This window comes from Hemiscyllium ocellatum, chromosome 14 (assembly GCF_020745735.1).
Source record: "Hemiscyllium ocellatum isolate sHemOce1 chromosome 14, sHemOce1.pat.X.cur, whole genome shotgun sequence".
Lineage (NCBI taxonomy): Eukaryota > Metazoa > Chordata > Chondrichthyes > Orectolobiformes > Hemiscylliidae > Hemiscyllium > Hemiscyllium ocellatum.
In genome coordinates, this window is record NC_083414.1 from 56,525,106 (window position 1) to 56,544,159 (window position 19,054).

The window sequence follows — 19,054 nt, forward strand, 5'->3', positions numbered from 1 at the left end:
GTGTACGCCCCAGTGGGTAAGAGTGAACGGTTGGCCGTCCTGCAGCAGCTTCCACTGTTGCTGGTGCTGGCTACGTCCAGGCCGGTCATTCTCTCCGGAGACTTCAACTGTATCATTGATGTAGATGGACGATCCGGCGGAGGGGGGGGGGGGGGGACAGTAAACTGGACGCCACGTCCAGAGCCCTGATGGACTCGGTAAAAGATGCCAAGCTGCATGACATGTTCAGCACCCCTGCAGACGGAGCACAGCGTAGATACACCTGGTCACGGGCAGCCGGGTCTATCCGGTCAAAGATAGATTACCTGTTTGTGTCCCGAACGCTCTCGGTCAGATCCACTGACATCAAGCCGGTGTTCTTCTCTGACCACTGCCTCCTGCTGGCCGACTGTCACCTACAGGACAAGCAGCGGGTGGGTAAGGGAACGTGGAAGCTGACCACAAAGCTGTTGACCCTGGGAAACATTGAGGAGCTCAAGAGGGACTATGCAGGTTGGAGAACCGTGAAGCCCCTCTGAGTCTCCAGCGGACTGGTGGGAAACAGTAAAAGGGAACATCAAGAAGTTCTTCATCCTCAAAGGTGTTCAGGAGGCGAGAGAGGCAGGGAAAACTGTACCAACTCCAGGAAAGTATGCAGAACCTGCTCCTGCTGCAGACGATGGGGTCGATGTCACGGAGGACCTTAAGGAGGTGAAGGGCCAGCAAGCCTCGCTCTTTGCCTCGGAGGCCTCCAAGATAATCTTCCGGACCAGGGTCCGCTCGGTGGAGCAGGACGAGACGTGCTCACGTTTCTTCTTCCAGAAGGTGCACAAAGAGAGCTCTGTGCTCAGCAGCCTGAAGGAAGATGATGGCTTGATTATGTTATCTCAGGCTGACGTCATGAGGATCAGTAAATCCTTCTATGCCAGTCTGTATGACGCGAAACATACCACTAGTGCAGCCTCCCAGTCGTTCCTGTCCTCCATCACGGAGGTCTTAGACGACAGAACACGCGAGAGGCTGGACCAGCCGCTATCTCTGGATGAGCTGACCGAGGCCCTCGATTCCTTCGAAAAGAATAAAACTCCCAGAAGCGACGACTTACTGGTCGAGCTCTATTCCGCTCTGTGGGACTTGATTGGCCAGGACCTGCGGGAGGTGTATGTCAGTATGCTTCGGGCAGGTACCATGAGTGAATCCATGAGGAAAGGCATCATCGCCCTCATCTACAAGCGGAAGGGGGAAAGGGAGGAACTCAAAAATTGGAGACCAATCTCACTGTTGAGTGCGGATTACAAAATTCTGTCAAAGGTAATCGCCAACCGGGTCAGGTCTGCTCTGGGGTTGGTGATTCACCCTGACCAAACCAGTGCTGTACTGGGTAGGAAGATCGCTGAGAGTCTCGCACTCCTCACGGATACGATCGCCTACGTGCAGGACAGAGGGTTGGACGCCTGCCTGATCAGCCTGGACCAGGAGAAAGCCTTTGACAGGATATCACACAGGTATATGAGAGATATTCTCTCCAAAATGGGCTTTGGGGAGGGAATCTGCAATTGGATCAGATTGCTCTACACCAACATTGTCAATGCAGTCTCAATCAATGGGTGGGAATCAGATAGCTTCCCAGTCAGATCTGGAGTCAGGCAGGGCTGCCATCTCTCTCCTGCCTTGTTTGTGTGCTGCATAGAGCCATCAGGAAGGATGCGAGCCTGAGAGCCTGACTATTCCTGGCAGCGGGGGCCTGCAGGTTAAGGCCTCCCTGCGCATGGATGACGTCGCCATTTTCTGCTCGGATTCGCTGTCCATGTGCAGACCCATGTGCATATGTGACCAGTTCGAACGGGCCTCGGGGGCCAAGATAAACCGAGGCAAGAGCGAGGCCATGCTCTTCGGGAACTGGGCCGACCAATCCTCGATCCCCTTCACCGTCAGGACTGACCACCTGAAGGTGCTGGGTATTTGGTTCGGGGGGGCTGTGGCATGCACCAAGTCTTGAGAGGAGCGTATCAGCAAAGTGAGACAGAAACTGGGCAGAGGGAAGCTACAGTCACTATCCATTGCGGGAAAAAACCTGGTCATCAGGTGTGAGGCACTGTCATTGCTATTATACATGGCACAGGTCTGGCCTATTCCCAGAACCTGTGCCGCTGTAGTCACCTGGGCCATCTTCCAGTTTATATGGAGATCAAAGATGGACAGGGTCCGAAGCGACTCGCTGTACAAAGATCTGGGCAACGGGGGAAAAAATACACCCAATGCCACCCTCACCCTGATGGCCACCTTTGTGTGTGGCTGTATCAAGCTGTGCATGGATCCCCGGTACGGAAACACCAAGTGTCACTACGTACTGAGGTTCTATCTGTCCCTGGTGTTGCGAAGGATGGGCCTGGCCTCACTGCCACGGAACGCTCCGAGTAGTTGGACTGTTCCGTATCACCTGTCCTTCGTGTAGAAGTTTATGAAGAAAAACACCTTTGACCACAAGTCCATCAGGAAGTAGTCAGCATGTAGTGTCCTTGAGACCCTTGAAAAGGAGAGGGCAGATCCTATCTAGCAGTTCCCTGGGCAGACTGTCAAAGCCATTTGGCAAAATTCCTCATTGCCAGAACATTCCAACAAGCACCAAGACATGGCTTGGCTGGTGGTGAGAAGGGCTCTGCCTGTGAGATCCTTTATGCACGCCCGGACTCTCAGCCGCATCGCACGCTGCCCTCGAAGTCGCTGTGGGGGGGAATGAGAGTGTCACACACCTCCTTCTGGAATGTGCCTATGCAGAGGAAGTCTGGAGAGGAATGCAGTGGTGTTTGTTGAGGTTCATCCTGAGCAGCGCCGTGACTTGGGACTCCATGCTCTACGGTCTGTTTCCCGGGACGCACACCGAGACGAACATCAACTGTACCTGGAGGATCATCAACTCGGTGAAGGACGCTCTCTGGGCGGTCCGAAACCTGTTGATCTTCCAGCTGAAGGAGTTGACCCCGACTGAATGTTGCAGACTGGCACATTCCAAGGTCCAGGACTACGTGCTGAGGGACGCATTGAAGCTTGGGGCAGCTGCCGCCCAGGCGTGGTGGGGAAAGACCACCGTTTAACATCTGCATGCCTAAAAAAGAACAGGGGGCCCACGTAGTCATTTGGGCTCTGCTGAACCTCAGCTAAATATATGGCCATATGATTGAAAAATGTACAGACCTGTATAAAAATGATAAATTCTGATCTCTGTGTGCAAATGTTTGCTTATGTGTGGCATGACCATCTGTACAGACCATCAAGTTATTTTATGAATAAAGTATATTTTTGAAATTAAAAAAAAGTTCTGAGGTGTAACAATGTTCCCTCATTATACTTATACTTCAATAATATCATTTTCCAGGGGAACTGTTTGAAATATAATAAGAAGGAACTGCCAGGTGGCACACATTGTAACATAGCAATACGTTTCAATAACATTTACAGCAGGCAATTGAAAAAAAACTTTTGTTATCTGCGTTTCTTCATTAAAAGTTTCATATACTTTACGTAATGGTAGCTCGTATCTTGAATAAACAAAATATGAATATTCTGTTATAGACTCAATATTATTGCACAGCCTGCTGTAGTACATTTTTACTGAGTAGCTTTAAAGGGGTGAACATCAAATTGAAAAAGCGATGATATTCATGGTACTTAAGGAATTGGCACTCAGTTCTAACTGGCACTGATCAGATTGTCTGATGACTGTAAAGACTTAAACAAAGTTGACTTGTCGTGGCCTCACACATGTTCTTGACAACAATGGTCTGTTAGCACAAAGGCTGGATTTTCTAGCAAACCCTGACAGCAGGCCCCTTAGGGAGTCCTTTTTTCTTGTTATTCATTCATTGGATGAGGGTGTTGCTAGCCAGGCCTGCATTTACTGCCCATCCCTAATTTAGGCCAGTTTAAGAGTTAACCACATTGCTGTGTGTCTGGAGTCACATGTGGGCCAGACCATGTAAGCATGCAGTTTCTTTTCCTAAAGGGACATTAGTGAACCAGGTGGAGTTTTCCTGACAAACAACAACAGTTTCACAGTCAGCATCAGCTCTTTGCCGGAATACAAATTCCACCAAATTGAGGGATTTGAACCTTTGTCCCCAGATACCTGTGTCTCTGGATTAACAGTATGGTGATAATGCCACTAGGCCATCATCCCTCCTGAGCCTACACATACTCTCAGTATCCTGGGATTAGCATACTCTGGGAGGCAGAGCTGTCTCCACACTCACCGTTTAGTTCAGGATGACAGTCAGACTCCCAATCCTGCTGGTCCCATGAGAAGGTTGGCAGCCCCAATCAGGCCAATGACCTCAACAGGAGGGATGGCTGCGACTGGTATAGGAAGTGAAGAGTGAGGACACTTTGATAGGAAGGTATCTTTAGCCACCCTTGATAACACAATGCACTGAAGAGTCCCAAAGATGATAAGGCCACCAGGTTGGAATGAAACTCTTGGGCAGAAATAATCACAAACTCAGTTGCTGCCTTTCACCCTCACTGCCGTGAATGGTGTTTGCCACCTTCGATATAGATGGTATGCCCCTGGGCTGTCACTATGAGGTCACCTCAATTGAGCTGGTGGTCTCTGTAGGCCGGCAGTTGGCCACTCTGATCTTGGGAAGACACCAGCACAAGCCGTTGGGTCGGAAATCAGAGGGGCACAAAGGAGACATGAGATTGCTTTGACAAATGTTGTTATTGTTGTTGTCACCATAGTCTTACCAAAACATAGGGGCTGCTCTTTCATTAGAAAGAAGCGATTTAACCTAAGGACCATTGGACCGCAGGTGAGGGAAAAGTTTGAGAAGGAGAGTCCTTCAAAATAATTTCAAACCGGTGATGGGAGGCTTTGGCAAATAGGGTGAAGGAGAATGCAAAGGGATTTTATAAAAACCTTAAATGACAAAAGGATAATTAGGAAGAAGGTAAGGCAGCTCAAAAATCAGTGAGGCAGCCTCTGTGTGGAACTGCAGGAGATGAGGAAGACACTGGACATGTATTTTGCATCAGTGTTTACTGTGGAGAAGGACATGGAAGACACACAATGTGGGGAAATAGATGGTAACATCTTGAAAAATGTCCATTCTACAGAGTAGGTGGTGCTGGATGTCTTAAAACACAGAGGTGGAAAAATCACCAGGACCTGATCAGGTGTATCCTGGAACTCTGTGGGAAGCTAGGGAAGTGATTGCTAGGCCCTTTGCTGTGATATTTGTGTTATCAATAGTCACAGATGAGGTGCCAGAAGACTGGAGGTTGGCTAATGTGGTGACACTATTTAAGAAAAAAGTGGTAAGGATAAGCCAGGGAACTGTAGACCAGCGAGCCTGATGTTGGTGGTGGGCAGTTTGTTGGACAGAATCCTGGAGGGACAGGATTTACATGTATTTGGAAAGGCAAAGATTGATTAGGGATAGTCAACATTTCTGTGTGAGGACAGAGCAGTGGATATGATCTATATAAACTTCAGTAAGCATTTGACAAAGTTCCTCATGCTAGACTAGTTAGTAAGGTTGGATCATATGGAATACAGGGAGAACTAGCCATTTGGATACAGAACTGGCTCAAAGGTAGAAGACAGAGGGTGGTGGTAGAAGGTTGTTTTTCAGACTGGAGGCCTGTGACCAGTAGAGTGTCACAAGAATCGGTGCTGGGTCCACTGCTTTTTGTCATTTATATAAATGATTTGGATGTGAGCATAGGAGGTTTAGTTAGTAAGTTTGCAGATTACACCGACATTGGAGGTGTAGTGGATAGTGAAGGTTACCTCAGGAGTACAATAGGATCTTGATAAGATGGGCCAAATGTGCTGAGGAGTGGCAGACAGAGCTTAATTTAGATAAATTTTGGAAAGGCAAATCAGAGCAGGACTTATACACTTAATGCCAAGGTCTTGGGGAGCGTTGCTGAACAGAGAGAGACCTTGGAGTTCAGGTTCATTTCTCCTTGAAACTGGAGACACAGGTAAATAGGATAGTGAAGAAAGCGCTGGTATGCTTTCCTTTATTGGTCAGAGCATCGAGTATAGGAGTTGGGAGGTCATGCTGCAGCTGTATATAACATTTATAGTTATTTTCAAAGGATGTGTGACTGGCCTGCAGACAATGGAGCAGCAATGGCACTCTTGTGTCTTAGTTAAAAAGGTTACAGACACAAGAAATCTAACTAAGGCAGTCTACTCATACAAAGTACTTGAGGATTATTGTAGTGTCAGAGGCACCATTGTTTGAAAGAAACATTAAACCAAAGCCCCACTTGTTTCTATTGCTCTATATTGAAGAAGAGCAGAGCGTCAGAGGCAGAGGGGTGACCTCGTAGAGGTTTATAAAATCAAGAGAGGCATGGATGGTGTAAATATACAAGGTCTTTTCCATGGGATGGGGGAACTCCAGAACTAAAGGGGCTTTTCCCTGGGGTGGGGGACTCCAGAACTAGAGGGGCATAGGTTTAGGGTGAGAGTGGAAAGATTAAAAAAAAAGACCAAAGGGACAACTTTTTCACAAAGAGGGTGGTGCGTGTATGGAATGAACTGCCAGAGGAAGTGATGGAAGCTGGTACAGCATTTAAAAGGCATCTGGATGGGTACATGAATAAGAAGAGTTAAGGAATATGGGCCAAGTGCTGGCAAGTGGGACTAGATTAGGTTAGGATATCTAGTCGGCATGGACGGGTTGGACCGAACAGTCTGTTTCCGTGCTGTACATCTCTATGACTATGTTGGTGAAGTTGGGTTGAATCGGCTGGCAACTAACACAGTTCTCAGCGCAGTCCTGGGACAGTCTTCAGAAGCAGAACTACATCAGGGAGCCAGCTGGACCCGCTCGGCCAATACTTTCCTAATAACTCCCCCATCCCCACCTTCCTTTACTGCAGCCTTCCATAGGGCAGGAAAGAAAAACACACAACATGCACTGGCATTAGGTTTTCAAGTTTCAGTCAGCATTTGCAAAACTGTTGCTTCAGCTTGAGCCAGGAGTTTCAATCCAGCATTGGTTCCACAATTGACACTCTGTTTTGCTTATAATGGTTTATCATAAGCACAAAAGAGGAAATAATGAAACAGTAAATGTAGACTGATACCACTATGTGGCAGGAGAGTGCAAATATCAAAGAGGCACAGATTGGACGTCACGATGCTTATATAAAAATGTTTTCAAATAGATCAGAATTAGGAGCTAATATAATAATTCTACTCCTTTCATTCACAAAGCAGGCCTTTGAAGCCTGCAGGCAATGATTGTGATGTTCCTTGAATAACCTTGTCATTTTGAAGTGCAACAGAAGGCTCTAGAGGTTTAAAATTGCTGCAATCAGTCTTACTCACAACAGTCTTCTCAACACATGGCAGGGACTTTCTGACACAACGGCTTTGACTCTCTTTTCAACACTTCTAAACTGTTCCCACTTACTCAGCCCCAAGAAAAACTTTACAACAGATCTCTGACTCTGTGCCATGGCTATGCTGAAGCAGGAACCAAAGTCTAAAGTCTAGAGATATCAAAGTGATAAAAAATTTCCTTGGAAACAGATTAATATTGGAAACTGGTGCATCACAGAGGTTTCAAGCTATGAGAAATCATCTATACACAAACAGAGTCACACATTCAGAAGAAAGAGTCAGGAACAGGCAGCCATTTTGAATATGGCAGAATGTCACTTGCCTCCTTACTTGGCTTCCTGGAAATTCAACCCCATTCCCTTTCTTTTCCCCTTGTTCACACGAAACTATGAATAAAGGTGCAACAAAAAAAAAGTTATATAATCTATTGATCCCTGTGCCTTCCATTGGTCATATGCATCCAGCGTATTTTGAACAACATCCACACCAGTTATACCTCCATCCTAGAATTGTTGAATGTAGGTTAGGAGGTACAATTTTCAAAACTGATAAACAAAGGTATTTTTAACAATGTCCCTTTGAATCCGGCAGTGGGAATACTGTAGAATGGCTACCTGTCCACCTATTAAATTACAGGCCATATAAAAGGTCAATTCCAGAAATGAACTGGAATTTTCTCATCAGCTGGTATGGGCTCCACTCCAGGCAGTCTTGGAGACCATCCTCTCCTGGCTGGCCACAGCTCTGGCAATGGTTGTATCCCTACCTTTATGGGCAGCACGGTGGCACAGTGGTTAGCACTGCTGCCTCACAGTGCCTGAGACCCGGGTTCAATTCCCGGCTCAGGCGACTGACTGTGTGGAGTTTGCACGTTCTCCCCGTGTCTGCGTGGGTTTCCTCCGGGTGCTCCGGTTTCCTCCCACAGTCCAAAGATGTGCGGGTCAGGTGAATTGGCCATGCTAAATTGCCCGTAGTGTTAGGTAAGGGGTAAATGTAGGGGTATGGGTGGGTTTCGCTTCGGCGGGTCGGTGTGGACTTGTTGGGCCGAAGGGCCTGTTTCCACACTGTAAGTCTAATCTAATCTAATCTACCTTTGAGCTCGGAGACCGGGTTCAAGTCCCACCTGCTCCAGAAGTATCTCATTACACCCCTGAACAGGTTGTTAAGAAAATAATACAGGCCACTCTGTGGCAAGTGATGGTGGTCTTGCCACTGAAGTAAATTGTTTTTGTTGGAAAAGGTTTAAAATGCATCTCAAAATAGAGGTGCCCTATCTCTCCTTTATCTACAACAATCAGTTAAGTTTCTATGCTTCTATGCTGGATGGCCCATAGGCTTGGAAAGTGTGCCTGAAGTACTCAACTGGAAAAGGAGAGGGACCTCTGAGCACTATTTGGTCGATTCAGGGAAAAACATTACTGGGGGTGACTGCTCCTGAGATAATGTGTATTCAGGGACCTTCATCTGATCGATCTCAGGACCAGGAAAGCAAAACCCTACCTGTAGAATTTCGCTGATAACATGGTCATTATACCTCCTCCTGTCCATCAACACCATGAGGCAAAAATTTAAAATCAAACATTGTGTACAATGTCCTATCACATATTCAAGGAAATTCTAACAAATCTACTTGCAGTATCTAACCTCCATTTTCTTTCCTATAACTTTTGGATGTCTTGCTTGCTTAATTTAAGCCCTTTACTACCTAATTGCCTGACTGAAGTAAATTCCTGACTTCATCCAACTTTAATTTCATCCCAGCCACTTTGCTTTTGTAGAAAACATTTGTGCATTCAACCCTCTCTCTCCTTTTCAACCTCAGATACAAAAGCTGTACCATTGCAAATTGTATAACATGCCTTCATCTTCACTGTCACCATATCTGCAATCGCCTACAATCCTCTGAAAAGTCTTCATTCCACTGATTCTGCATCTACTCCAACTCTCCCAGGTCCCAGAACAACCCTCAGTTACCTTAGCTCTACGTTTTGAAATATCTCTCCCCGTCCCCCCCTTTAAAATTTTTATTAAAATATACTTCTTTGAACAATCTTTCTATTTTTGAATCTGATGTCTCCTTCTTTGGTTCAGTGCCATTTTATTTTGCTGAACGTGCAACAATAAAGCATCATGGTATGTTTTGCGACATTGAAAGGTGCTATATAAATGCAAAGCATCATTGTTGTTGATCTGAAGCATTGACTTTTTAAAAAAATTTTTAAACAGATTCCAATAGATCTGCAGTTTGCTAACAACATTTTTAGTGTTTGTCTTTGTTTTAGATTGCCAGTATTCAAAGTTTTTTTTAACCTCACTTTTTATCGAAACTGTGGCTTTTCTTTTATTAACTGTGTTCTTCAGATTCAATTTTCAGGCTGTAATGGAAAGTGCATGAAGCAGTGAAATTGCACACCAGCCAATACAGAAACCTGGCATATTTTTACAGAAGTCATTGCTCAGCAAGACAAGTTTCCATTCCTCAAACACACAACAAAATTAATAACAAGTGAATAGCCGCAATTGCCTATCAAATATGGAATCCAGTAACCAGGAAAAGCATCACAAATCAAAGGCAAGACCATTGCTGGACTGAAAAATCAAAATCAGCATTCCCAATGAAAATGAAATGAAAGATCTGATTTCAATGGACTGCAAGCAGGTGATAGGACAGTTGGTGTGTGTTGAGTTATATGTTGCCAGGGCAACAGAAGTAAAATGTACAACATACCATTGTTAACTGAAATTAACTCAAAGAAACACGAACAAAATAGCAAGCATTGTCTATGATGATCCAACTTATTGATCATTCTAAATATTTTATTTGTTCGCAAAATTGAAATCCATGGAGTAAAAGGGGCAATAACACGATAATGCAATCGCCGTGGGTTAGAAATCAGAGTGTTGTAATGAATTGCTGGGTTTCAGACCTGAGTGAGGTATACAGCCAAGTTCCCAGCATAATCAAACCATTGCTGCTTTTGATATGCATTAAAAATTTCGGACTTGGCAGTACAGGGATCAATCTTTGAAATTTTCTTATGATACAGAATTTGAAAGTGAGAACATAAACAGCGAGGAAGATGGTAACAGACTCTAAAAAGACCTGAAGACCATAGTGAATAGAATAACACATGGCCGATGTAGTTCAACACAGGAAAGTGAGGGGGGAAACATTTTGATCGAAAATAAAAGCTAACATGGTACAAACCGAGAGGGTACAACAGAGTACAAAAGGTGCTTGTGCACAAATCTCTGCAAGTGGCAGAACATATTAACCAAGTGGTTAATAAGAAATAGGAGCAGGAATAGGCAAGTCAGCAGCACAGCCTATCCTGATTTTAACTAAGACAATGGCTGCTTGTACATCAACACCACTTTCTGATATCTCCATTTCTTTTGGAATATTTAATATGTAGCAGTCATGTCTTGATCACATTCAATGATTCCACAATCTGGGGTGGGATAGTGGGACGGCAGGGTTTGGGGTAGAGAGCTCCAAATAAATATTCAGCACCCTATGAATGAAGGCATTATTCCGCATCTAGTCCTGAATAGCCTGAGACTGGCTGCATGTTCTATACCTTCCCATGCAGGGGAAACATCCTTCCTGCATGTATGTTGACGAGCCATTTAAGAATTTTCCAAAGTTCCAATGAAATCACCTTGTGATCTTGTATATGCCGGAGAACATAGACCCAGGTCTCCCTGATAAGACAATCCCATAAATCCAGGAATCCGTCTGTTGCCCTCCCTCTGTGACAACTGTAGTTCTTCCCTGGGTACGGAGACCAAACAATTGTACACTATGCTCCAGTTTCCCGAATGCTTTGTACAATTGCAGCAAGACATCTTCTTTATTTAACTCATGTTGCAATAAAGACTAACTCACCATTTGTCTTCCTTATTGCTTGTGACATCTGCATGCTAGTTTTCAGTGATTCATGTGCAAGGACATCCAAGTTCCCTTTCAACACCAATATTTCACAATCTCTCGTGATTGAAGAAATACTCTGCATTTCTATTTGTCCTATCAAAATGGTCAATTTCACACTTTTCCACATTATATTCCATCTGCCATGCCATTGCTTACTTACTTAGTCGGTATAAATCCATTTGAAGCTTCTGTGCTCATCCTCACAACTTGCACTTCCACCTAGTTTGTGTTACCAGCAAACTTGGAAATATTACCTTTGCTCCCAATGTGATCTATATTATGAACCGATGGGCTCCAAGCACAGATCCTTGTGTTAGTCCACCAGTTTCAGTCTGCTAACTAAAAAATAATCTGTTTCTTCCTATTAACTGTTTACTATCTATTAAACAATTCTCAGTCCATGTCAGTATTCTACCCCCAATTCCAAGTGCTCTAATTTTGCTTATTAAAGCCTTGAATGGTACTTTAATCAAAAGTCTTCTGAAAATCCAAATACACCACATCCACTGGCTTCTCCTTATCTGGTCCGCCAGTTGTATCCTCAAAATCTTCTGCTAATTTGTCAACTATGACTTCCTTTTGTGGAGTAATGGTAACGTCACTGGACTAATAATCCAGAACCTAAGATTAGGGACAAGGGACCAAAGCAGAGGACAAAATTTGAATGGAATAAAACTAGCCTGATGGTAACCATGTAACTAATGACTGATTGTGACAATGACTTAACTGATACACTAATGTCCTTTGGGGAAGGAGATATGCTGTCCCTATCTGGTTTGGCTTACATGTGGCCCTGACTAAACATAAAGAGGTTGCATCTTAGCTAACCTCTTGGTAATGAATACTGATCTAGCCAGTGCTACCCACATCCAATGATCCTGCCCAATTCTCTCTTTATTTTACGTGCCCAGTATTATTTATTTTATAATAGAATCGAACATTTCTCAACTAATGTCAGCTTAATAGATCACCAGTTACCTGCTTTGTCGCTTCCTCCTTTCTGACATAGTAAGGTTCCATTTGCCACTATCATTGCGCCACAAGAATGTGACCTTGATACCAAAGAATAAATAAATGTGTGTTCGTTATTGTAATCAAGTTCTGTGAACACTGGGTTCTTGTGATCAGAAATTTCCACTATGAATGTGTCACTTAGGAGACTGTTCCACCATATTGAGCTCTTTAAGTGTATAACCTTTCCTATTTTACTGCTGCATTGTGATGGTGTCTTACGCCTGCACTGTTTGTTTGATTTTGAGGTTTTTGTATATCTTAAGAGTTGTAAAGTGCACTGTTCTTAAAGTAGTGAACTCATTTGCTTGTAATGTTTTATTTTCTTCTGGGTCTTCAGAATTGCTTCTCATCAAGTTGGAGGTTGCAACGCTGCAATGACATGGCATTTTCCCAGATGATCACTGCTGGCAATTGGTGGTATTTGCTTTCTCTAATACTACATGACACTGGGTAGGTATCTTTTGGGGTAGTTTGTTGCCACCAGTCCTCCTAAATATTCGTTTTGTCATAGGCCTATTGCGTGAGTAATGGCACAGGATATATCACCACAGAGTATCTACAGAAGAGGCACTGTTGCAGAGTCATATCACACGGAAACAGACTCTTTGGTCCATGCCAACCATAATCCCAAACTAAACTAATCTCACCTGCCTCCTCCTGGCTAATATATCTCTCCAAACATTTCTTATTCATCTACTTATCCAAATGTCTGTTAAACATTGTAACTGTCCTGCATCCATCATTTCCTCTGAAAGTTCATTCTCTACATGAATCTCACTCTCTGCATAAATAAAAATGTCTCTCATATCTTTTTTTTAAAATCTTTCTCTTCTCACCTTAAAAATACGCCCCCTAGTCTTGAAATCCCTCATCCCAGGGCAAAGACACCTGCCACTCACCTTATCTATACTCACGATTTTATAGACCTCTATAACGTCACCCCTCAACCTCCTATGCTCCAGTGAAAACAAGTCCCAGCCTATCCAGACTCTCCGTCTAATGCAAACCCTCCAAAATTTAACAATAAATACAATTATGCTTGGTCAGGCATAATTGTTAGCATGGACCTTAGGGTGCTCATATAGATGCATCTGCTCCCTTTGAAATCTAGAATAGAACTCCTTGTCTTCATCCGCAGGTTTTTCTTCAATTATGGCATGTGAACTCATCCATTACTCAATGCCACACTGAATAATCCTTTAAAAAGTGATGATGAGCTGCCTTCTTGAGCCGCTGCTGTCCTTGGAGTGTTGGGACACCCACAGGGCTGTTAGTGAGGGAGTTTCAGCATTTTGACCCAATGACAGTGAAACATTGGTGATATAACCTGGAGTCAGGATGGTGTGTAGTTTGGAAGGGAATGCGAGATTGGTGCTGTGCCCATGTATCGCTCCACTTGTCCTTCTATGGTTTGGAAGGTGCTAGCAAAGGACACTTGGTAAGTTACTACAAGATGTAATGCAGTATGGTGCTTATACTGCCATGCTGCATCTGTGATGAAGGAAGTGGTGAATCAAATGCTAATCAAGCTGATGGGTTAGTCGAGCACTGAATCAAGCATATGGAGCACATTCCACACACCTCTGATTTCTGCTTTATAGATACAGACGGGCTTTGGGGAGTCAGGTGGTATATTATTCAGTGCAGTATTACCGGCATCTGACCAATGTTTGAGCTTTAAGTGTTTGGATGGCTGGCCCAAACCTGATCAATTGTAAACCCAGGATGTTGCTAGTAGGGGATTCTGTCTCGGTGATGCCAGTGAATATAAAGGGACGATAATTAGATTCTATCTTACTGGATATGATCAGTGTCTGCCAATAGCATACCATCAATGTCACATATGATCCTAAGCCTGGATGTTGTCCAGGTCTTGCTGCACATGGACTCCTTCAGTATCCACGGAGCTGTGTATGGTGCTGAATATTGTATAATCACCAGCAAATATTCCTACTTCTGAACCTATAGTGAAAGGAAAGTCATGAGACAGCTGAATACAGTCAGAGCTAAGGTATAGAGATGAATGGATGAAGCCAAAGTAACACTAAAACTGCTTGTAATGACTATGTGCAGGCCTAGGATTCAGATGGAGTTGGGGTGGGGGAGGGGAGGGTGGGAGTGGTAGGGGAGATAAAAAAGCCAGCCACTAAAATCAGCCCACCCAATAACCATCAAATGAACACAGGAATGGATTCTATTCTGATGTCCTCATGGTTGGATAGCCTGTCAAGAGCCACTCCACTTGTAACCAATTTGTTGATATCACTTCCATCATTCGGAAAATCTGGCAAATTCACTTCCAGCTTATTATTTCGCATTCCTTTCTCTTCCTCCAAAAAGATACAGTTTGGAATTGTAAAAAGTAAAAATGAGCAGTAAAGCTATATTAATGAACTCATGCTTCCATATCCATTTTCTCTCTGAAAGGTCTTTTAATGACTGACTTTATGCAGCGTGTTATTCACATCACTCATGGCTATGTGCAGTGGATCTGAGTTAATTATGATGGGCTTTCATACAAAACAACTTGTAAAGCCCTGACAGAATGCCAGCTAATAAAATTCAGAACTGTCAGCATTAAAACATTGCTCCATGCACGTCTCTAATTAATATTTTATCACTTTCTGTGTAACTCAATAGGGAGTCAGTCTGAAGTGCCCATGAACTTATGCAAATGAAGGAACAAGACAATTATTGTTAACGAAAGCAGGAAAAAGGTGTAATTAACATATTAATTGTATTTTACTGTGAAAACCTTAAAAATCAAACTATTTAGAAGTGTTGCAGAATTTGGCAAATATTTAAGGCATCCAACAGTTGTTATAGATAGAAAGAAATTACATTGAATGAATTATATTTCATTGTCACTGTATAAACTTGCCACAGTCATAGATCTTATTCACTCCCATTGTGTAGAATGGAAAGGAATAAAAAGCCCTTGCCATTCTTTAAAATTAACAAAATCATAATTATAACCTATCCTAATCTGACCTATATGACAAAATTACAGTAGTGTTGGAAAAGCACATCAGGCAGCATCCAAGGAGCAGGAGAATCAACGTTTCAGGCAAAAGTCCTTTCATTAGCCTTTTGTCCGAAATGTCAGTATTCCTGCTCTTCGGATGCTGCCTGACCTGCTGTGCTTTTCCAGCACCACTCTAATCTTGACTCTAACCTCCAGTATCTGCAGTCCTCACTTAAACCTATATGACAGTCAACCAAATGCCAACTCTCCCACTGTGTAGAATACCAGCGGAAAATACCTCCTCCCATTTCAACAAAGTAACCATACATTCCACATTATTGCATCCCCAAAGATAACATTTTAGATTTTATATCCAAACTCTTGCCAGAGCACAGGCAAAAAGAAAGTGCTGTGTTGAACTTGTAGGTGCTTCCTAAGTTCAGTTTAAGAGCTTCCAGAGCAACTTCACACATGGACTGGTTGGAGCAAAGGGTCTCTTTCTGTGTTGTATGATTCTATGACTTGTAACGAGTCTTTCTGCAATTAATGGCTACAATGTACCTGAAACAACTTGGGGAAAAAGAAAGAGGCCACTCAACAAATATTAGAGGGTTCACCATTTGTGGTAAAGGTCAGCAGCAATTAATGTATGCAAGTAATAGAAGTGGGAAGGCAACCACAGTACTAGGATGGGTGTAACTTACAAGACATCCATTGTTTCTAATAATGAACTACATTGAGCCAGTTGTCAATTCCATAGCTGACATAACCAAGTATGTAACACTATTGGGACACAATGGAGGGCAACTTTAACCCAGTGCAGAATTAGAGTTATTCTCTCAAATGGACAAATTTGCAGCCTGAGCCATTTCAACTCTTAGAACTCAGAAACAACTTGCTGGCCAGAAGTCTACCAGTAACAGGCTAGAAAGTTGACAGAGAGCAACAGAAGTCTGACTTTGCATGTAGCCCTTTGAGAAACACCCCAAATCTTCCAGGCACCCAAGAAGATAACAATTTACCCCCACACTACCGTCTAACTGCAGTAAAGTTTGCCTTCAGCTATTTTGATCACAATTACAGTAATTCAATGGTTAAAATGTCATAGAGTCATAGAGATGTACAGCACAGAAGTAGACCCTTTGGTCCAACCCATCCATGCCGGCCAGATATCCCAACCTAATCTAGTCTCACCTGCCAGCACTCGGCCCATATCCCTCCAAACCCTTCCTATTCAAAAACCCATCCAAATGCCTCTTAAATGTTGCAATTGTACCAGCATCCACCACTTCCTCTGGCAGCTCATTCCATACACGTACCACTCTCTGCGTGAAAAGGTTGCCCCTTAGGTCTCTTTTATATCTTCCCTCTCTCGCCCTAAACCTATGCCCTCTAGTTCTGGACTCCCCGACCCCAGCGAAAAGACTTTGCCTATTTGTCCTATCCATGCCACTCATAATTTTGTAAACCTCTAGAAGGTCACCCCTCAGCCTCCGACGCTCCAGGGAAAACAGCCACAGCCTGTTTAGCCTCTCCCTATAGCTCAAATCCTCCAACCCTGGCAACATCCTTGTAAATCTTTTCTGAACCCTTTCAAGTTTCACAACATCTTTCCGATAGGAAGGAGACAGAATTGCACGCAATATTCCAACAGTGGCCTAACAAATGTCCTGTACAGCCGCAACATGACCTGCCAACTCCTGTACTCAATACTCTGACCAATAAAAGAAAGCATACCAAACGCCACCTTCACTATCCTATCTACCTGCGACTCCACTTTCAAGTAGCTATGAACCTGCATTCCAAGGTTTTTGTTCAGCAACACTCCCTCAGACTTAAGTGTATAAGTCCTGCTAAGATTTGCTTTCCCAAAATGCAACACCTCACATTTATCTGAATTAAACTCCATCTGCCACTTCTCAGCCCATTGGCCCATCTGGTCCAGATTCTGTTGTAATCTAAGGTAACCCTCTTGACTGTCCACTACACCTCCAATTTTGGTGTCATCTGCAAACTTACTAACTGTACCTCTTATGCTCGCATCCAAATCATTTATGTAACTGACAAAAGGTAGAGGGCCCAGCACTGACCCTTGTGGCACTCCATTGGCCACAGGCCTCCAGTCTGAAAAACAACCCTCCACCACCACCCTCTGTCTTCTACCTTTGAGCCAGTTCTGTATCCAAATGGCTAGTTTTCTCTGTATTCATTGAGACATTGTGGCTCTAATTACATCATAGAACACTAATACCCATTTAGTACTAATGCTTGTGCAAAAGTCAGAGAATGAGCCTCAGCTCCCTTAGGAAAAGAACCAGGTTAATCTTGTGGCAAACAGGAATAGTGTCAAAAAGGAATGGTAAATTTTCAACTACATGGCTTTCCCTGATGACCAATCATAACGGATTAAAGTCAGCCTTAGCAAGAGAATGTGTGATTTGAATATTCAGACCTCTGGATTAAATATTCTGGGCTTGATAATAAAGCATCAAAATTCCTTGCCATGGCTTTGTAGGAACCATCTAAGAAATGTGTTATGTATGGGTTCTGACAGCTGTGAGTGGATAAAACACAACTTGCTCTAAGTTGGGTATACAGTAAAGGAAGCTGCTGAAGGAAGATCATTCAAGTGGGCACCACTCTTATTTGCTAATTTATGAAATTGCCCCAAGCAACAGCTGAACTTGCTTTTGGTTAGAATGGAGATCTCTTACAAAAAGCATTTACTGCTGGAATTTCAGTGATGCTGCAATCATCTCGTCTAATTTTGGTCACTTAAATAGGGTCAGAGGAAAGTCTTGATTTATCCTCCTTAAAATTGGCGTGTGTTTTCATCGATTATTTTACCTCTCACAGTAGATGAGATGGCCTTTGTCAGGGCAGCATTTACTTGTTGAGATGGGTTAGATTGACCATAGGATCTTTCATTTGTTCTGAATTTAAAACCTCACCCTTAAATACAGACTCTATATTGATGTTTCAGGGCACTATGGGAGGATACTGTAATATCAGACATGCCATCTTACATTTGTGTGTGAATGTAAACAGTCTCTTGGTACTGTTCAAAGAAAAGTAGCTGAGTTCTCTGGTGTCCTTGGCCAACATTCATTTCCCAAACTCACCATTAAAATAATCATATGGCTAGTATCTTATTGCAATTTGTTGCGAAACAACACTTACCTTTCCTGGTCTGTAAATTGGCTCCTTGCGTCTCAACACTTTGAAAATAAATAATTAGCTGCACAGCAGTTTGGAACATCCTGTGGTCAGGAAAAGGCACTATATAAATGCAAGTCTTTCTTTTTTTTTGCCCAGTGATGGTATTTGATAATAATATAGTACAGATATTTATGTTACCTAATGGCACGCAGTGACTCAAACCATTTAAGCTATATTTCTGGATGATTTTCAAAACCCAGACAGCAAACATGACAGAGGAAATCTAGTAATACATAGGTGTAAGAAATGATACTGTTCAGAGCACTGTAGAATTTTCATGGAGTTAATTGAATTAGAATGACACGACCTGACAGAAAATTGGTTTCTATCTGTAAAAACACAAATGAACGATCCTGAGAAATATTGAAACTGTCCTGGTTCAGTTTGCCACTTACACATTCGTAACTGGGACCTCATATCCTCCGGTCTCTGCCAGCTTTAAGTTATGGCTAACAAATGGCTGACAGCATGTAGCAAATCAGATGTGACCTCATGCCAAAGTGAAGCGCAGGTATCCTGCAGCCATTGGCCAGAGCTACCTGAACCCGTGATTACATCATAGGGAAAACAACCAGCTCCCTAG